Source organism: Dermacentor andersoni, chromosome 4 (assembly GCF_023375885.2).
Source record: "Dermacentor andersoni chromosome 4, qqDerAnde1_hic_scaffold, whole genome shotgun sequence".
NCBI classification, from domain to species: Eukaryota; Metazoa; Arthropoda; class Arachnida; order Ixodida; family Ixodidae; genus Dermacentor; species Dermacentor andersoni.
The window spans coordinates 56548459-56565815 of NC_092817.1; the positions used below are offsets into that span (position 1 = coordinate 56548459).

The 17357-nt window shown below is 47.9% G+C and overlaps 1 long non-coding RNA gene across 3 annotated transcripts in view; it reads left to right on the forward strand.

The window, feature by feature from the left end:
• The window catches only part of LOC129386205 (uncharacterized), a 345005-nt gene that overhangs the window by 184970 nt on the left and 142678 nt on the right, over nt 1–17357 (forward strand). For all 3 annotated transcript variants that reach the window (XR_011893847.1, XR_008613658.2, XR_011893848.1), the window contains exon 3: nt 4327–4373. This is a non-coding gene — a long non-coding RNA (uncharacterized lncRNA). The remainder of the gene's footprint in view (nt 1–4326; nt 4374–17357) is intronic.

The following is a 17357-nucleotide window of genomic DNA, read 5'->3' on the forward strand; positions in this document are numbered from 1 at the left end:
CACCGCTGTCGCCTGAGCAGAAAACCGAACCACACCAGCTCTTACAAGAGTTTCAAGGTCAGTTCTCTGAGAGGCCTGGTAGGACTTCTGTCCTTACTCATGAAATAAAACTTACCTCCCCAGAGCCAGTACGATCCAAGGCGTACCGGGTGTCACCCCGCCAGCGCGATGGAGGCTGAGGTAAAGAAAATGCTACAGCTCGGTGTTATTGAGGCGGGTGAGAGTGATTAAACCTCCCCTTTGATTTTAGTTGAGGTACCGGGCAAGGAACCTCGTCCTTGCGTCGACTACCGCAGGCTTAATTCCATCACTAAGGATCAAATTTATCCGATCCCTAACATCGAGGAGCGCCTTGAAAAAGTTAGTAGCGCTCAGTTTATTTCCACCCTAGATCTTGTCAGGGGTTATTGGCAGGTTCCACTTACAGAAGAGGCTAGTAGGTATGCGGCGTTCATTTCACCAATGGGAACATTCCGTCCTAAAGTTTTGAGTTTTGGTTTGAAGAACGCGCCATACTGCTTTTCAAGCCTCATGGACAAAGTGTTGCGGGGACAGGAAGAATTCGCTTTACCGTATTTAGATGACGTAGCGATATTCTCCGCATCCTGGTCTGAGCATATGGCACACTTGCGGGCAGTGCTAACCCGCCTGCGCGAAGCGGGCTTGACAGTCAAGGCTCCCAAGTGCCAGTTAGCACAAGCCGAGGTTGTCTACCTCGGTCACGTGATTGGACGGGGTCGTCGCCGCCCCTCTGAAATAAAGGTGGCCGCTGTGCGAGACTTCCCCCAACCGCGCACGAAGACCGATATTCGGTCGTTCTTAGGTGTCGCCGGCTACTATCAGAGGTACATCCCCAGGTACTCTGATATCGCGGCTCCCCTGACGGATGCTCTAAGAAAACCAGAGCCCCAAACAGTCGTCTGGGACGAGACAAGGGAAAAAGCTTTTAGCGCCCTAAAGAGCGCCCTAACAAGCCAGCCTGGGCTACGATCGCCAGACTACACAAAAGGTTTCGTTGTTCAGTGCGATGCTAGTGAGCGAGGCATGGGCGTTGTACTGTGCCAACGGGAAAATGGAGAAGTGGAACACCCCGTCCTGTATGCTAGTCGTAAGCTGACCAGTCGTGAGCAGGCGTACAGCGCCACCGAGAAAGAGTGTGCGTGTCTCGTGTGGGCCGTTCAGAAATTGTCATGCTACCTAGCCGGCTCGAGGTTTATCATTGAGACGGATCACTGCTCTCTCCAATGGCTGCAGACCATCTCTTCCAAAAATGGCCGCCTCCTGCGCTGTATCCTCGCTTTGCAACAATATTCCTTTGAGGTGCGTTACAAAAAGGGGAGTCTCAACGGTAATGACGATGGCTTAAGTCGAGGCCCCTAACATAGGAATCAGCCTCAAAGTTGTTTGTTACTGATGTTTTTCTTCCTGAGGCAGGATTTTTAACATATTGCTTTTGTTTAGTGTTTCAAAGTCATGACGTGCTTTCTAGTGCAATTTTCCAATTTGTGGACGCGTTCTGAGTGCTGCTAGACTACTGTAAGGAACTAGGCAGTAGTATAATAGGGGAAAGAGCCTGGCATGGCTTAGTGAGGGTTGTGTCGTGCTTGCTGACTGAGCGGTTGAGTTTCGGCGTAGTTCTAACGCTTGCTGGGAACGAGAAAAAAAATAGCAACTCTCCCGAAGTCACTTTGCAGTGTCCTGTGTGAACCAGAACGTGAGAACGAGGCCTTCTCTGTGCGCTTCGCTCAAGAAACGCAGAGGGACGACCGACTTCGGTTATGACCATCATCGAGCGACATCCCTCCGGACAGCGGATGCAGTCCCCTGACCATCGGGATCTCCTTCTCCCGGCGGGGCGGTCTGTTACGTTTCGCCTCCGATGTGCGGTATAGCCGGCGCGGATGCAACGGACGCCGGGGCTTCGTTCACAGCGGCGGACATTTTGGCCAGTTCAGCGCTGTCCCAACGCCTCCTGCTAAGCGCGTACAGGCATGTTTCAATGCCACGTGTCTTCGCGCGTGTGTGTGTGTGTGTGCGTGCGTGTGTGTGCGTGTGTGTGTGTGTGTGTGTGTGCGTGCGTGTGTGTGCGTGTGTGTGTGCGTGTGTGTGTGTGTGTGTGTGTGTGTGTGTGTGTGTGTGTGTGTGTGTGTGTGTGCGTGTGCGTGTGTGTGTGTGTGTGTGTGTGCGTGTGTGTGTGTGTCCACGCTTGTCAAAGCGCGGCAGCCGGGGAGAGGAGCTCCCCAACTGTGAAGCGAGGAGGTCTCACCGGCGCCGGCCCGGCGGATACGTCACTTCTTGTCACAACGTGTCCGTGCGCCGCCGCCACGTGCGCCTCTTCCGAGCCGTTCCTTCTTGCCCTCGACTCGGAGAGTATAAAAGCAGCTGCCCCCGGACGCCAAGAGAGAAGCTTCGATTTATTCAGTCGAGTAACGTGGTCTCCCGTCTCTCCACTTCGGTCGACCTGACCGGCCGCTCTTTTGCGATGCTAGAATAAACAAGGTGTTCTGTTAGCAGTCGACTCATCCTTTGCCAGGACCTTCGGATGCTTCCAGCTGTGCCACAGGCCGCCAGGCCAACGCTACCCTTGGGGCTTGCGACCCATTTGCAACACTGGGCGCTCTAAGCACCTGGACGTCCCTTTGTATTGGCCGCGTTTGCGCGTGCTGTGGCGACTTCTCTGGCAACACAGCCGCCCCTAATGTTCTTCCTCCGGAACACGACTCTCGACTAGTGAAGAAGAGGCGGAAAGGATGAGAACATGTCCCTGCATCGTTGTTCCCAGGTCGCATACATCGCTGGCTTGAGTCAGCTACCAGCCCCAGCCAGCGGTTAATGCGCGCTAGACAGTCAACTGTGGCCAAAGAGCTGGAGGCAGGTATACATCGAAGCACCGTGCTTGCTGCCAACACAGAACGACAGCTGAAGGTATACAGGTCGATACCATGTGTTTTCTGATCTTGATATGGGAAAGCCTTGGATATAAGCTGGAGAAAGGTAGGGTGCATACGAGCAAGCGATGAGATAGGCATGTATACATGGCTATCAGATTGAAGAAGAGGGCTTATCTGCGTTTATGATGGCATAGTTTGTATTTGTTCCAGAGAGGGGCCCTTAAGGATACATAACTTCAACGAGCTAGCATAGAACTTTCACACTTGACAATTTTATCATATGGATGATTATCTTATATGCTTCAAAGTAATCTGCTCATTATGGTGAACATTGCTATTGAAAATGCATGCGAAGAGTTGCGGTAATAAGGACAAAACCTACCATGCGCTTTGTCCTGTGTTCTTGCTAAGTCTCCGTTTTAGTAGCCTTTTTTCTAGCATGAAATTTTACCAACATGTCCAACTGACAGCTATTCCAAACCTGCCATGGGCTCTAATCAGCGCATTAAGAAAGAAAAAGAGAGAGAACATCACACATCAAGTACTGTTTGCTACAGAGTTGAATTTTATAGGCATGTCGGTATTCACCTGTGAAAATTTGAAAGGAAAAGAAGCCGTAGGCAATCTGCTTCTGTTCTTCTGTTGCTACGTGTTGTGTGTTTCGATCTAATTTCGGCGTCGGCAAGTCAATTTTTGTTGAGCCATGAGTATCTTGCGATCCCGGATAATACGTTTTTTTTTTGGCCAGCAAGAACATTAACTATGTAGGAAGCCAGTCATATATTCCACCAATAGTAGGATGGAAAATGAATGTAATCTTTTTTTTTCTCCGGCAAGAATTACATAGTGTGTTGTATTTTATTTCTTAAGCAGTGAAATGTGTCAATATAACTCTGTTGGGCGATTGTGCGCTTATATTATTTGTAGTGTCCTCGGAATTTGAATAGTGTTCCTTTGTTCTGTATTCTGACATTTTATGCTTTGAATGTTTGTTGTGCTTATCTCGTTTTATGGTGCGTTTAATATTGCCTTCATGGTGTTCTCTGACTTATGATATGTTTCTACTTTTCCAATGTGACAAGTACTACCCTTCGTAACTCCTGATGTGAACATCTGGTTATTTAGCCATGCAGATAAAGAAATGAATAGGCAAAACGAAAGAAACGACTACCACAATGTTGATTTCAATAAATGCCCCAGGAGGCATACACGCCATCACGAAAATATGGCATGTAGTTTACAGTCATTGACCATTAGGGAAAGGTATCTGGCATCTAAATTGATGGGTGGCATGTCGAAGCATACGCCTATCGATCAGCCCAAGCGCGCACCGCAGTACTCTTATAAAAAAGGCACCACCACGTGCCTCGCTTTACAGCCCTACTGGTAACAAAGACTTTTACAAACATTTGCTTTTTGCTTCTTATGGTTGCAGATTGAAGCAGATAGAGTAATAGACTGCCTCTGGCCGGCGCCACTAACGTAAGTCGGAACAGTGTGATATTTTCTTGCTTTATTTTGTTTTATTTATTTATTTTTGTCATTCAGATCAAAATGCATTAGAGGCTGAAAGTTATGCGCGATCACCACTCGTGAAGGGCTGAAGTTCTTTATTCAACCCTTTAACCAATCTTAAATATATAAGTCGCATAAAAAACATAGCACCGAAGCCATTACCAGTGATCGTAAACTTAAGTATACGCCGAGCGCTTTAAGAAAGCTGTTCACATTTTTTATAGGCATGATGCCCTTGAAGACTTATATCTGTTGCAGATATGACATTTATGTAGCATTTCTTGTTTCACTCACTAATTCTGCAGATAACAAAATCGTTAACCCGTACATCTGCGCCGGTGCCGGAGCCCTCTCCTCCAGCCGCCACAGGGGGAGAGGGCGGTGGGAGAAGAGGAGGTCATTCGTTTTCAAGCGCTCCACTGTAGCATCTAAACAGTCTAAACTTTCAGATGCTTCATATCTCTCGTGCGGCAAGACGTGCCGGCAGGCGTGATTGTTCGCTTACACGCAGAACTCTACAGTCAGTGACTACCTAACCTAAGAACTATAAGGTTATATGTGCGCTGTCAACTCGACCAAACTTACATAGATGCGCTGGACAACTAGGCTCGGCTCTTTTTCAGAGACGAAGGACAGCTTCAATGCGTTTTTGTGGGATGAGCTTGTCTGTAAGTCTTAGCTTGTGACCGGCTGTAGATGATGTCACCGTGCTTAGAAAACGTTTATATACAAGGCACCATATATTTACCCCATTTTAACCCGTCTCCAGCTTCACATTGTTGTGAATACCGTCTATGAGGACGCGAGCTGCGCACTGTCCGGTCCGGTAGGATAAATGGGGGCGTCATTGGCACCACATAGAACCGGACCAACATACGGCATTTGCACTTTTCGCAGCCGAAGCGCAGTTGGCGGTGAATAACAGAAACAGCGGCTCCAGCATCTACAAGGGCTTCGACAGAAACACCTTCTACACAAACTGAGAGTAAATTGGCAGGGCGAGCAGGAGGAATTGTGACAGTCCGATACGATGCAGTTTCTCCTTCAAAAACTGCAGCCTCTAGTTTTCCGAACGTGTGTCCACGACATGGGAAGCAGCATGCAACGGCGATGAGCAACGGCGGTAACGTGAAGGAAAGCGACGCCGAGGCGAGCGGGAAGCTCGAGGCATGTCCAGGGAAGGTGAGGGAGAGCTGCCAGAAGAGGTTGTGTACGATCTGGGAACGTAGGAATCTAACCTGGGTGTCCTTTCTCACTCAAAGGTAGCATGGCCTCGCCTTTCATCTTGCTGGTGCCCTGGAACATAGGATTCAAACCTAGGTGCCCTGTCTCGTTCAAAGGGAGCGTAGCCTCGCCGTTCATCTTGCTGACGCCGGAGACAGTAGCGAGAAATGTCACCGCGAGTACTGCAACAGAAGCAAACAGGGCGCGATCAGCGCCATGGAGAATACTACTGTGGTACAGGAGTATTCGCTACCATCGAATTCTGGTGGTCGCAGTAAGCTTCTGCAGGTGGAGAATGAACGATTGAGGTAGGTCGGGAGGCCATGTCCGTATAACTGGGCGTACGAAACAGTCCAGTGGACTTGTCAAGTTCGGCGCTTGTCATCGACGCCAGTTCGTCCTTGATGATATTATGCAGTCCATAAAGAGCGGGGCGAACAATACAAGCATCGCATGTCCAGAAAGATGTCCCTGAAGTTATTCTCTGATGAGAGTACGTATCAGCGCTCGAAACACAGCATCACCGTTGAGACGAGTGTCGCAAGCGGCGCGTGGAAGGCGAATGGACTGGAACATGTCAAGACGTCGGCCTGCTGTAATAACATCACGAACACTGTTTGGGCCCTGAATGACGAGAATATTGAAAGCGACTGAGTTGATGCCCTTCAGTATGTGGCGAACGTGGTAAGTTTCCGCCATGTCACTCTGTGCGCGGCAGCAAAAAGCGAGCACGTCCTCAGTCTAGGACGTATAGAACTCGTCCAGTGCTTGTATGCGCGTTGCCAGTTTCTGTTTCGCGACTTCGGAGCATTCAGAGGACATGTCGAATACCTGGCGAAATTGCTGGGTGAATGTTGACCAGTCCGAAAAGTTACTTTCGTGGTTAATGAACTAAGTGTTGGACACTTCTGTGAGGTAACAAGCAACATACCGTAGTTTGTGCGTGTCGTCCAAACAGTTGACGCCGCCTGCTCTGCTGTAGTGCTCAAGCTAACATTCCACGTCGTCGCCGCGGAGACCAGCAAATACTGAAGGGTCCCGTTGTTTGGTGTTCACGGTCTAAGCAGGCCTAGCTGGCTGAGCAGGGGTGGATGGGTTGCTTTCTGCCATCACCGTGTCTGGCGAGAGAAAACCACGACCGGACCGGAGCTCCAGGGAAATCGGAATAGCGAGAGGGCGTGGGAATTCAGGCACACTCCACCACTTGTGAGACGTCTACCGATGCGATGCTTTTATGTTAGAGCAGCCGCCTGAGATCGAGCCGAAGTATTACACGAGCCAAAAGATGATGATGACTCGTAAGTAGAAATGCACAAATAGCACTCACAATAGTACTCACAAACAGCACTCACGAATTCCGCTGGAGCTCGCTACCATCGGTCCTTAACCAAGGTAGCAATTTCTCGTCGACTTCAAGTTAACATATTGGCTATCTCCGCATAAGACTGGTAGTCCGCTGGGGAAACGCTTACACTAACATTTTTGTCCTGAAAAGTAATATGCGTCAGCCGGAAGCATGTGTTCTGCTTACAACCTTTTCATCCCCGCTTCCTTGTTATACCTACCATGCATACTCTAAGATGAATGAGGGAGGAACACCTCCCCCTCCCCCCAAAAAAGAAAAATAACACAATCACAGAAATTGTTGCCCCATTAGCATCTTAATCAAATACTAGGTGCCACCGTCAGAACGTGGCTTCGACTTCATTGCGCCCGCTGGGACGTTACATTTTCTCGTCGCGTATGCGGAAGGAGATTTATCGCGTTTTGTACAGAAAACGAGAACAAAGCTCTGGCTAACAATTTCTCGAAAGTGTTGCACTGGCTTCAACCAGAGCGTGCGGTAAAGAAGATATATATAGCCGCAACCGCTTTCGATAAGCGCGGCGCGATACCGATTTGGAGCGGACGCTCTTCATAAAGCCCTTCCTTTATGCAGTCCGCACCTGCCAATATGCATCACGCTTAGGAAGCACAACAGTACAAGGAGGAACGCAAACAACATGCAAGTGTAAAAATTCCGCCTGGAATAGAAGAAAAAATAAAGCAGCAAACCATTTACGTATAGGAAGGAGCGCTCGAGCCGACAGCGTATGAAATGCCGGCGCGTTACCAAAATTGAAACCACTTCGTTTGTTCCTGTCAGAAGACGGGAAACTGTTAGTGGGTACTTCAAACCGCATCTTTTCACGGTTATATATAGACGCGGCACGGTCTCAGGTAAGAATTGTGCCGTACTGTGAAACGTAATTTCTTGTATCATTTATTTTTTACCTTTCTTTTCTTTTCATTTAACTGAACGAGGCTGGAAAGCGTGAAAAGTTTCGTTTTCAGCGTTATCTTGGAATAGACATATTTTAATAAAGCCCACCTTCGCGTGTGTTTTTTTTTTTCATTAACAGTTACAAGCTGTCTCACTTTCAATCGTGGGTAACAGAGCAGAGAAAAAATAACGTAACAAAATTCCGCGACTGTTGCTGCTTGCCCAGGATGTGAAATTTGGGGAATTCAGTTACCAAGGACGAAGACAATGCCGCGTGAACTGCAAGTCACAAATGGGGCGAATCGATAGATTTTCGTTAGGGGTGCCGTCTCGGCTTACCCACGAATTGGGACACTGGCACTGCGCAGTACAGGCAGCGCGAATGGCTCGAGGCCACCAATCTAACACTCCGCAAGAATGAGTTTCTCGCCAGTTCAATACGGTGCAAAAAGAATGGAAAAGAAAAGATGTTCAACGTTAATACGTTGTTTCGTTCGTTCGTTTGTTCGCGGGTCTTGTTCGTGCATGCTGCTCGTCAGCGCTAACAACGTGGCATGGTTCTTGGAGTGCTTCACGCTGTGACGCCTGTCTCGCCGGGACGCCTAACTGCGAATCGAAAACAACGACAGATGAACAGCTCCAGTCGGTGAACATACATAAAACTCGAACAGACGACGACATGACCGAGAACCTGGGACCATGCACGGCACTACAGTTTCGCGCAGTACGTTGCTGAGTTGCAGTAAGAGTTAAAGTAACGAAGTAAGGTGCCACATTGGAAGGAGGCGGAGGGGAGGTCTTTGGGTCAATTTCGTCCACCTGGGTTTATTATTAGCATGCGACCAAAGTACGGCACGCGAGCATGTTCGCATTCTGTAGCCATCGCAATGCGGCCCCAGAAGTCGAAACCAGGAGCCTGCTCTAAGCAGCGAAAGGCTGCAGGCACTGAGTCACCGCCATAAGTGCCGCGTCGCAATAAGCTTTCAAAAAGAACAGGCCCGACAATGTAAGCTGGTGTGCGCACGCAATTTTTTTTTTTTAATCCACGAAGCAACCCATCACCCGACGCTCACTCGATCTTTTTACAGAGCTTTACGCTCCGCCCCACAGACTCGTGGAGGACGTGTGTGGGCCTTCTTGCAGCGGCAGCACATTTTTTCTCTCAGTAATTATGGGCTCCGCTGGTTGTTTTAAATTCCGCTCATTAGCACATTCCACTTGCCGCGGCGGTGTCTCCCGCACCGTTGCGCATTTTGTCACTCTCATTTTGTACGCGCAGTTCTTCGTGAGACTCTCTTTTAAAAAATACCGTTATTTACCATTATTTTCTTTTTTCTTCCCTTGCGCCCAGGCAGCGCCAATATAATTACCTTGTGAGGAGAACCTGAGCAGCTGAATCCTCTTTCTTTTTCTCGTTTCGAGATGCAACGTTGTGCGCTGCTCAAAAAAATATGGAAAGCGGACTGGCTCGGTGTGAATATCCCTGAGTAACAACTTCGTTCTAAGCGCGACTTAAGTGCGGCATGGTTTTCTTTATTTACTTCAATATAGTATTCAATTTTCTTAGCGCTTCGGCTTATAGGCGTATGCAATGTCAGTAAATCACTAAATATGAAATGGTAGAGGGGTTTCTTCCTTTTCTTTTTTCGTGAACGTAATAATGATACGGGTAAAATTTTTTTCAGATAGCATTTATCGAACCCGCATGTTTCTCAAAAACCAATAAAAGAGCTCGACATTTAAGCTGTCGAAGATAGGCTGCTGTCGACTTCTGTCTTTTCGTTTAACGCGAGAGCAATTCTACGGACACCCGAGGTGCGTTCACACTGTCGTTGCCGCCGCAGTGTTGTTCCGAGTGCGAGGCGCATGCACGAACTGCGCGTGCGGCCCTTCCCCACGAGGCCGTCCTGACCGCGTGGCCGAGCCCGTACGCGGCCTGCGTGTCGGGTGTTGAAGGTGACCTTCTGATGGTGGCCAGGGCGAAAGGCGAGCATGCGAGGGCGAGCCAAGTGAGCTGGTACGGCTGGTAGCTTAATGCGCGCCCAGCATTAAGTCACGTGATTTGCTGAGTTCTGCGAGGAGCGCCGCTCCACATGACTTGCGCAAAACAATTTTGAGTCTCGAGTGCGCATTACTTGGTCCCTCAGCGCGCGACACTCGAACATCCGTGCGCTTGCTCCGCTGACGTAAGCAGCAGCAAGAAATAAACCGCGAAATAAGTCGTAAAAAGAAATGCGAAAATTCCTGGACTTGAAAGGTGGGGAATATGAACAGGAACCAGTTTCACGAAAACAGGTCAAAAATAGCACGAAGACGGGGAAACTGATTTGTCAAGGCGAGAAGTTGACTGCAGTAGGTATTCCTATCGACAAAACATACCCAATTACTTTAAGAGACGTTGCTTGAAGCTCCATTTCCTTCGTATTAATAGGTATAGATTACGTTAAAACAGTTGTCAAGATCAAGGGAGAATCAGCCGAGTAACAAAATTATATGTGACTGAGATGCTGCAGACGCAGCAATTGCCGGTCTTGAATTTCTGGCTAAGCCCGCTTTTGCAACATCATCCTCACCACCCCTAGTAGCTTACCAGTAGCAATACTAGTGGTTGTAGCGACGGTAAGCCACTAGCGTACCACTAGCGGCTGCCTGTCACTCTGAGTCTTGTTTTACTTACTTATTTTAATTTTACAATACTGCTGACAGGGTCGGTAGCAAACGATGATTACATCATGAGAAGTATCTCAAACAGAGAGCAGAAAAGAAAAATCTGTTCGTGAGATAAAAGAGAGGAGGAGCTGCCATTGTTCTGGCGACGGCTAGCACTTTTCGCTTCGTTGATAATGTAGGATAAAAATATGGTATTGCGCTGCGAAGCACGAGGTCGCGGGATTGAATCCCGGCCACGGCGGCCGCATTTCGGTGGGGGCGAAATGCGAAAACACCCGTGTACTTAGATGTAGGTGCACGTTAAGGAAGCCCAGGTGGTCCAAATTTCCGGAGTCCCCACTACGGCGTGCCTCATAATCAGAACGTGGTTTGGCACGTTAAACTCCATAATTTAACAGGAATTAAAATATAAAGTATAAATCCTTGCATTAGGTAATGCTTCAACAAACAAACAAAAACTAAACATGTAACTCACTAATATTCAAAGTCAATTTCGAGAAGTTTTCACGCCCCGTGTATAAAGGTTTTTGACGCACGAATGAGACAACTCTGAGTCACGAATAAGTCCTTGACAAGAGACGGCTGAAGGCTGCGGATAACACTAATGGAGTACACGACTAACATGGAGACAGTGGAAGAATAGCGTATGTCCTGCCTCCTTTCTTTAGTTCGTCTGTTCCGCTTGCACCATTCGTCATGAATATGTACTAGCGACGAGGGGCTTTAGCCTTGGTGCCAAGGCTGGGCCACTCTGTGATATACACCGTGCAGCTCGACCAGCTAGCCAGGCTTTGCCCGGATGGCGAGTCTGTTAGCGCAAGAACCTACTCCGGGTGGTCACTGCGTGAGCTGCCGGAGGGAACGGGCAGTCGCGTATGGGCTATAACCCTGGAAAGCTTGGCGCGAGCACTTCGTAAAGAATTAACGGTCTCCGCGCCCGCGCCGCACACTTCCATTCATCTTCCTAACGTCACGGTTTCTCAAATAACGCAATCGCAGTGGCACACGCTAGGCGCTGCCGGGCAGGCACCAGTTCGCCGCAGGTTCGGGTGCGAAGCCGTCCAGAGACGCATGCGCTCCGAGATAGGACTGGGAGCGGCCGGGGCGAACAGAGCGAGTGCGGGGGAAGGGGGGAGGGGGAGAGGTAGGGAAGAGCAGAAAACAAGGACAGGAGGAGGGGTGCCGTGTGTGGAGAGCGTGCAGATCTCCAGAGGGACCGCAGCGCCAAATAGTGGCTGCGACATTCACCGTAAAGAGCGATCCTGTGTAAGCTCAACCTAGCGTTCTCTGGGCGACCCACTTGACGCAGTTGCCAGCCGAGATTCGAAGGACTCCGGTGAACTTGGTCCTTAAACGACGCTTTTCGCCCGTGTTCCGTTCCCTTGTCTTTGCGCTTGTGACGTAAGGCCTTCACCGAGACGTGTTCGGTGAGGTTCACTTGAGCATCTGTTGGTTCGCCCTCGTTATGCCTAGTCGGCTGCGTCTAAGTGGTGAGGCAAATGAAATACAAACGTGGTGTACGTTTGGGTAAATCACGTCCACTAAAACTCAATACTAACAAGTGAAAGAATGCACGCATACTCTGTCGGTCTCAACAATTTTAACACAAGTTCCTATTTCCTTAATGGCACTATAGAGTGGGCTGCACTTACTCCTACAAGTATTTTCACCGTGATATTACTGAGATCATTATTAAATGTTTATGGCACATAAGTAGGGAACACGTAACAGACATACGTCAGTCGTAAACTAGGGCTTCTACTGCAAATAATAAGTATGTTCTTTACATGAACTCAAAACAACTCTCCATGAAACGCTCATCCCCCCAACCCCTTGTCCCCGTTTCTTTTTTATCACGCCGCCTGATTGTCTGCCATACTGAACTGCGGTTCCCTTGCCATGTATCACGCTTTTAGTAAGCCTAGAGATTAAAATGTTTTGCTGCCTGTAAAATTCTTCAGCATACATTTTGATTAAGGTTTTCCATTTGAATACCCCTGTTCGTTACAATCATACAAACAAGAAACGAAGTTGGCTTTTTTTGTTTATTGTATATGTCAAGTTGGGTGTACTTGCGGATAAATGTAAGCATGTATTTATAATCTAGAGGATAGATAACTATTGACATTGTGTCAATGTTATCAGGAATTGTTTGCCAAGAACGATGACCAGGCACTCTCTCTTTCTGTAAGTGTGGAGTGATGCCACGTGACAACAAAGGGCACTTTCCCAACATTGCTTAGGGCATGAAACCCCGATCTTTAAATTCCCTTGTGATGACGCGGTGTTCGTTGGTAAGCGTAGCATACGAAAAGCCCTGAATGCGTTCCTGTGGGGCATTTCGTGAAAGCACACAGGCTTACGCCAACGTTATCATTACTTATCACAGCGCATACGTTCGTTACTATCGGGGGCGTGATAAAACATTCAGGGCTTGACCTCAAGCGAAAAAAAAAAGACAGTGCGATTGTAAATTAGTTCACCTGCCACCGAGATGTTGCTTGTCATCCTCAAAGCTAGTCTAATGCCAGCATCAATACGCGAGAAGCAAGTCCATAGAACAACTTGTGTACTACTTGCGATGATCAATTTTGTTTGCACGACATAGCTTGCATTTTATACACCTTTCTACTCTATAAGCAAATCGTGCACTGGAGCAATCTAAATCATTTTGTAATACGCGCAAAAGTCGCCCCCATTAGACTAATGTAATCAAAAAAGGTTGATCGCAACGTCACTTGGTACCTTCTGTTGTCGTGTCGACCTCGCTTCCATAAAGTGAAATGGCTGGGGAAATATAAAGCTTTCCACTACTGGACTCGGCTGCCAAACTCGCCACGGAAGTCAATTTCGGGTTAAGCAGGACGTTTCTGCCTCACGTCACGTTCCTCAGTGCACTACACGTATGCGATCATTGCGAAGGCTTTTCCGAAAGATTGCGTTGGTCTTGCTCTCTTTCTTGAAAAAAAAATGCCTGTACTGCTTCGTTCTATTTCTGTACGCTGGTTATCTTTCCGTTCCTTATTTCATTGCGGGCAGCCCCTTGTCATTCGGTGCTCTTTGTTCATTATAGCCGACTGACCGCGTTTTCTCAGATCGCCCCTTTTTTCTGAACATGTGCGAATACTTGCTTTTTACTCGTGTCAATTCTCTGTGATGCACTTTTACTTTCCAAGAGGAAACTATTTCGTTGAGGCTCCCTTGTACCTACAGTCCTCGCGTATGGCGTTCTCTCTACGCGTTTCCCGAAAGCGGTTTTAAATTGTTGGAGACACCACTACTTCATCGCACCAGCTTGCTTTTTCTGGAGTAGTTGTACGCATTTCGCGCGCAAAGGCTATCTTAAGCAACCATTAAGAGAGCGAGCTCATTTTAGAGCGATTAACTGGTGCGTAGTGATTAACCGATTGTAAGTCCTTCGCCCGGGCATGTGAGACTTTGTTCAGGCACGGGGGAGTGCTCGACATGTTCTATTACTTCTAAGGTGGGACTGGCGCTAACGTATTCTATTTTTTTGCAGCACTCTGTCTCTCCTCTCTCTCTCTCTTCATCCCCATACTCCCTCGCCCCAGTGCTGGGTAGCAAACCGGGCGTAGGTCTGGTTAAACTCCCTGCCTTTCCTGTCTTCCATCTCTCTCTCTCTCTCTCTCTCTCTCTCTCTCTCTCTCTCTTGCTAAGCGAGGCGCGCAACTGGCTGCAGCTGACGTCACAGACTTACTGGCTGGCTAAACGTTGTTGCCTCCATTCCTAAATTGACTGGCCGCTAACAGGAAGGTGACTGCGGAGGCTGGCAGGCAAGTAAAATCACCGGTTAATAGAGGTGTAGGAATAGCGAAATAGCGAAATGAAATCATATCCGCAGTGAAGGACACACTCGCAGCTTATTGGACAGAAAATTTTGCGAGCGATCCATTGTGAAGGGTGCCTTACTCTAGTAATTATTTCTATCAGCAAGCAGTGTGCAAACGTGGACACGCTGCCCTAAGAGGAAGCTATGACTCGGTCAGTACGAAGAATGAATAGCAGTTAAGAGAAAGGGGATAATATGCGTAAGCTTAATTTCAAATAAATAATAAAAAAGCGCGCTCAAAGGAAATGAAATTTGGATAGTTGACTGAAGCAACGATGAAAAAAAGAAACGCAAGTAATGAGGGCATGGGTTAACCGCAAGGAAGAGTTGAAGTTAAAACCTAAGTATGGGGTTTAACGCTCAAAAGAAGCATACGCGTTATGACAGACTCATTAGGTAAAAGCCGAAGTCGCTTGATTGGTCATCGACGTGTACCCGGTGAGAGTCATCGACGTTTCCAGGCAAAACTGTGTCGTAAGCATAATAAGCAAATTTTATTAAGGTTCCCGTAAACGCACGATAAACATATTCTTTTATTTCCATGTTTATTTCTCTAATCCTTGTCGTCTTGGCAGCGAATGCTTTCTTCAGCTTTCAATGCGTGGTGCAACACGCGTCCGAAAATATCAAATCCCTCAATAACTCTACATTTCTTAATTTCTTTTTTGATATTTTTTTCAATTTTCTCCAAAATGTTGAAGAAGAAAGCTAGATATCTTCCCATTTCCCAGAGACTTCTTTTGAATAAGAAATTCGTGTTGACGCGTTTATTCGTAACGCGACCAAATCGCGATGCCTGTAGCGGCAGTGTGTCGGAACGGAACGAAAACAAAAACAAAAAAGGGGAAAAAAGCTATATTTTTGACCGTAACGAAAACGTAACAGAAACGTTATTTATTATTTTGTTTCCGAGTGAAACCGAAATATTTTTTATCGGTTTTCAGTTCAAAGGTAAAGTCGGCAATCCGAAGCGACCAACGTCAGGCAATGTCAGCATTAGCACGTATCTCAGGCAGGTTATAGTACGAGCGGTAGCCAGTCGAGAGAGAGAGAGAGAGAGACAGCAAGAACAGGAAAGGCAAGGCGGTCAACCAGATGAGCATCCGGTTTGCTAACCTACATTGGTGCTGGGGGAAAGGGGAATAGAAAGAAGAAAAGAGAGAGAGAGCGCTCCACTAATGTAAGTATGTCGCTCAGTGCACTAGTAGATCGGCACCGTAGCAAAATCCAGGGCTTATATATGTATTTCTGTGGGTGACTCCTCAATTGACACCTGCTTGAAATGTGCAGAAATGGAGGCCGGTCTGCTTGACACTACCAGATGGGGGAGAAAACAACGCCGAACATCTCTTATGCTTAGATGCTTGAAGTTTCCATGCGTGATGGTGGCGAAACGGGGCGTCAAATCCCCTCTGCAGCCATACCTAAGCGGATGTAAACGAATAGCCAGTTTTAACGAAAGCTAGGGAATGCGATAGGTAAGCGGGCCCCAAGCTTATTTTCTCACATTAGCGTTTCATTCCGACGTGGTAGCACACACAAAGGTGTACTAGAGTGTAGCCCAAGGAGAACACAGAAGAAACGAAAACCCAGAGCGCTAGGCTGAAAAGCACGTTTTAGAAAGCGAAGAATGAGGGTGAAAGGCGTTCCTCAATCCTGTATACAGCAGCGCAGTCACGTGGCTGCCAGTGAAGAAGCCTAATTAAACAAAAGCGCCATACGTTCGTTCGTTTACAGTTCAATTTCCGGCACATTGGAGTCTTTAGCTGTTCAATATGTGAAAGGCGCAGAAGTACTATTCTTAACAGAGATGAGCAGACGAGCTAGGAGGAGTCGTGACTCATGCGCCGATAAGCCGGTGTAACTTTATGCTACGTCAGTGACACCTACCACACGGAGGCGCGTATCACGTTCCCCGCTGCTTGATTATGGGGAGGACGAGTTGCTGGTCGATCACTCGTGCATTGATTGGCTGATCGATGGCTTGGCGCCTGAAGGCCCTCTAGATATATTCCCGAGAAATCGCCGCAAAGCCTCGTTACTGTCCGCCAGACTGAAAGCAGTCAGCTGCACGTAAAAGGAGAGAGGGGGAGGGGGGAGAGGGGAGGGAATGGCTTTGAAAGCAGCTAATTCAACGTTCGTTCGAAAGCTTTATCCTCCCCAGGTGCTATTTAAATGCGTTGTATGTCTATGTATCTGCCGGAAGAGTTTTTGCAAAGAAGCACTGTTAATGCAGACGTTTCAAGCAGAAAGACACGACTTCGTGGTCTCCTATTCCTGTTTCCTTCAACTGCTTTCCACCTTAGCCATTTTCGAGATCTGTGCGCTGACTCGGTAAAAGCGTGAAGAGCTGATATACCATTCACGCATACTCGCATCAACGCAAACTGAAACATTTAGTGCACGGTGCCCCTCCTCCTGTCGCATGGCTGCGAAACGTGTTCATGGAAAGAAACATTAGCGGGGACGGTCCTGCTACGGTTCGTGTTCACGTGTGACATACATAGAAGCACGACCGCGCAGCACATCGACGAATCGTGCTCGTAGAATGCGCCATCGCTAAACAGGCAACACGGAAAACATGGTGAAGTAATCGGAGGGGTGGGTTGTGAATACACATTAAGAGGACTTCACCACTCATGCAGCCCTTCGCGATCTTCTTCAAGCCCCACCCTTGTTTTCACGAGCAGTTGAATCTGCTCGGCCCATTCATTGAGAAATCACGTTGTCAATCACGCGTATATGTCCTGCAACTTTCGATGTCGTGAGGTTAAGCGCGATAAAATAAGCTCTGGCTTCGTCGTCACGACAAGTTGTTCTTTGTGCAAATGTCGATATAGCTCCTTCCGTCAGTGAGACACACGAAACACGGAAGAGCGGGCTGATTATTCAAATTAAACATGCATCACTGCCCACAAGCGACACCAATACAAGAAAAAGAACA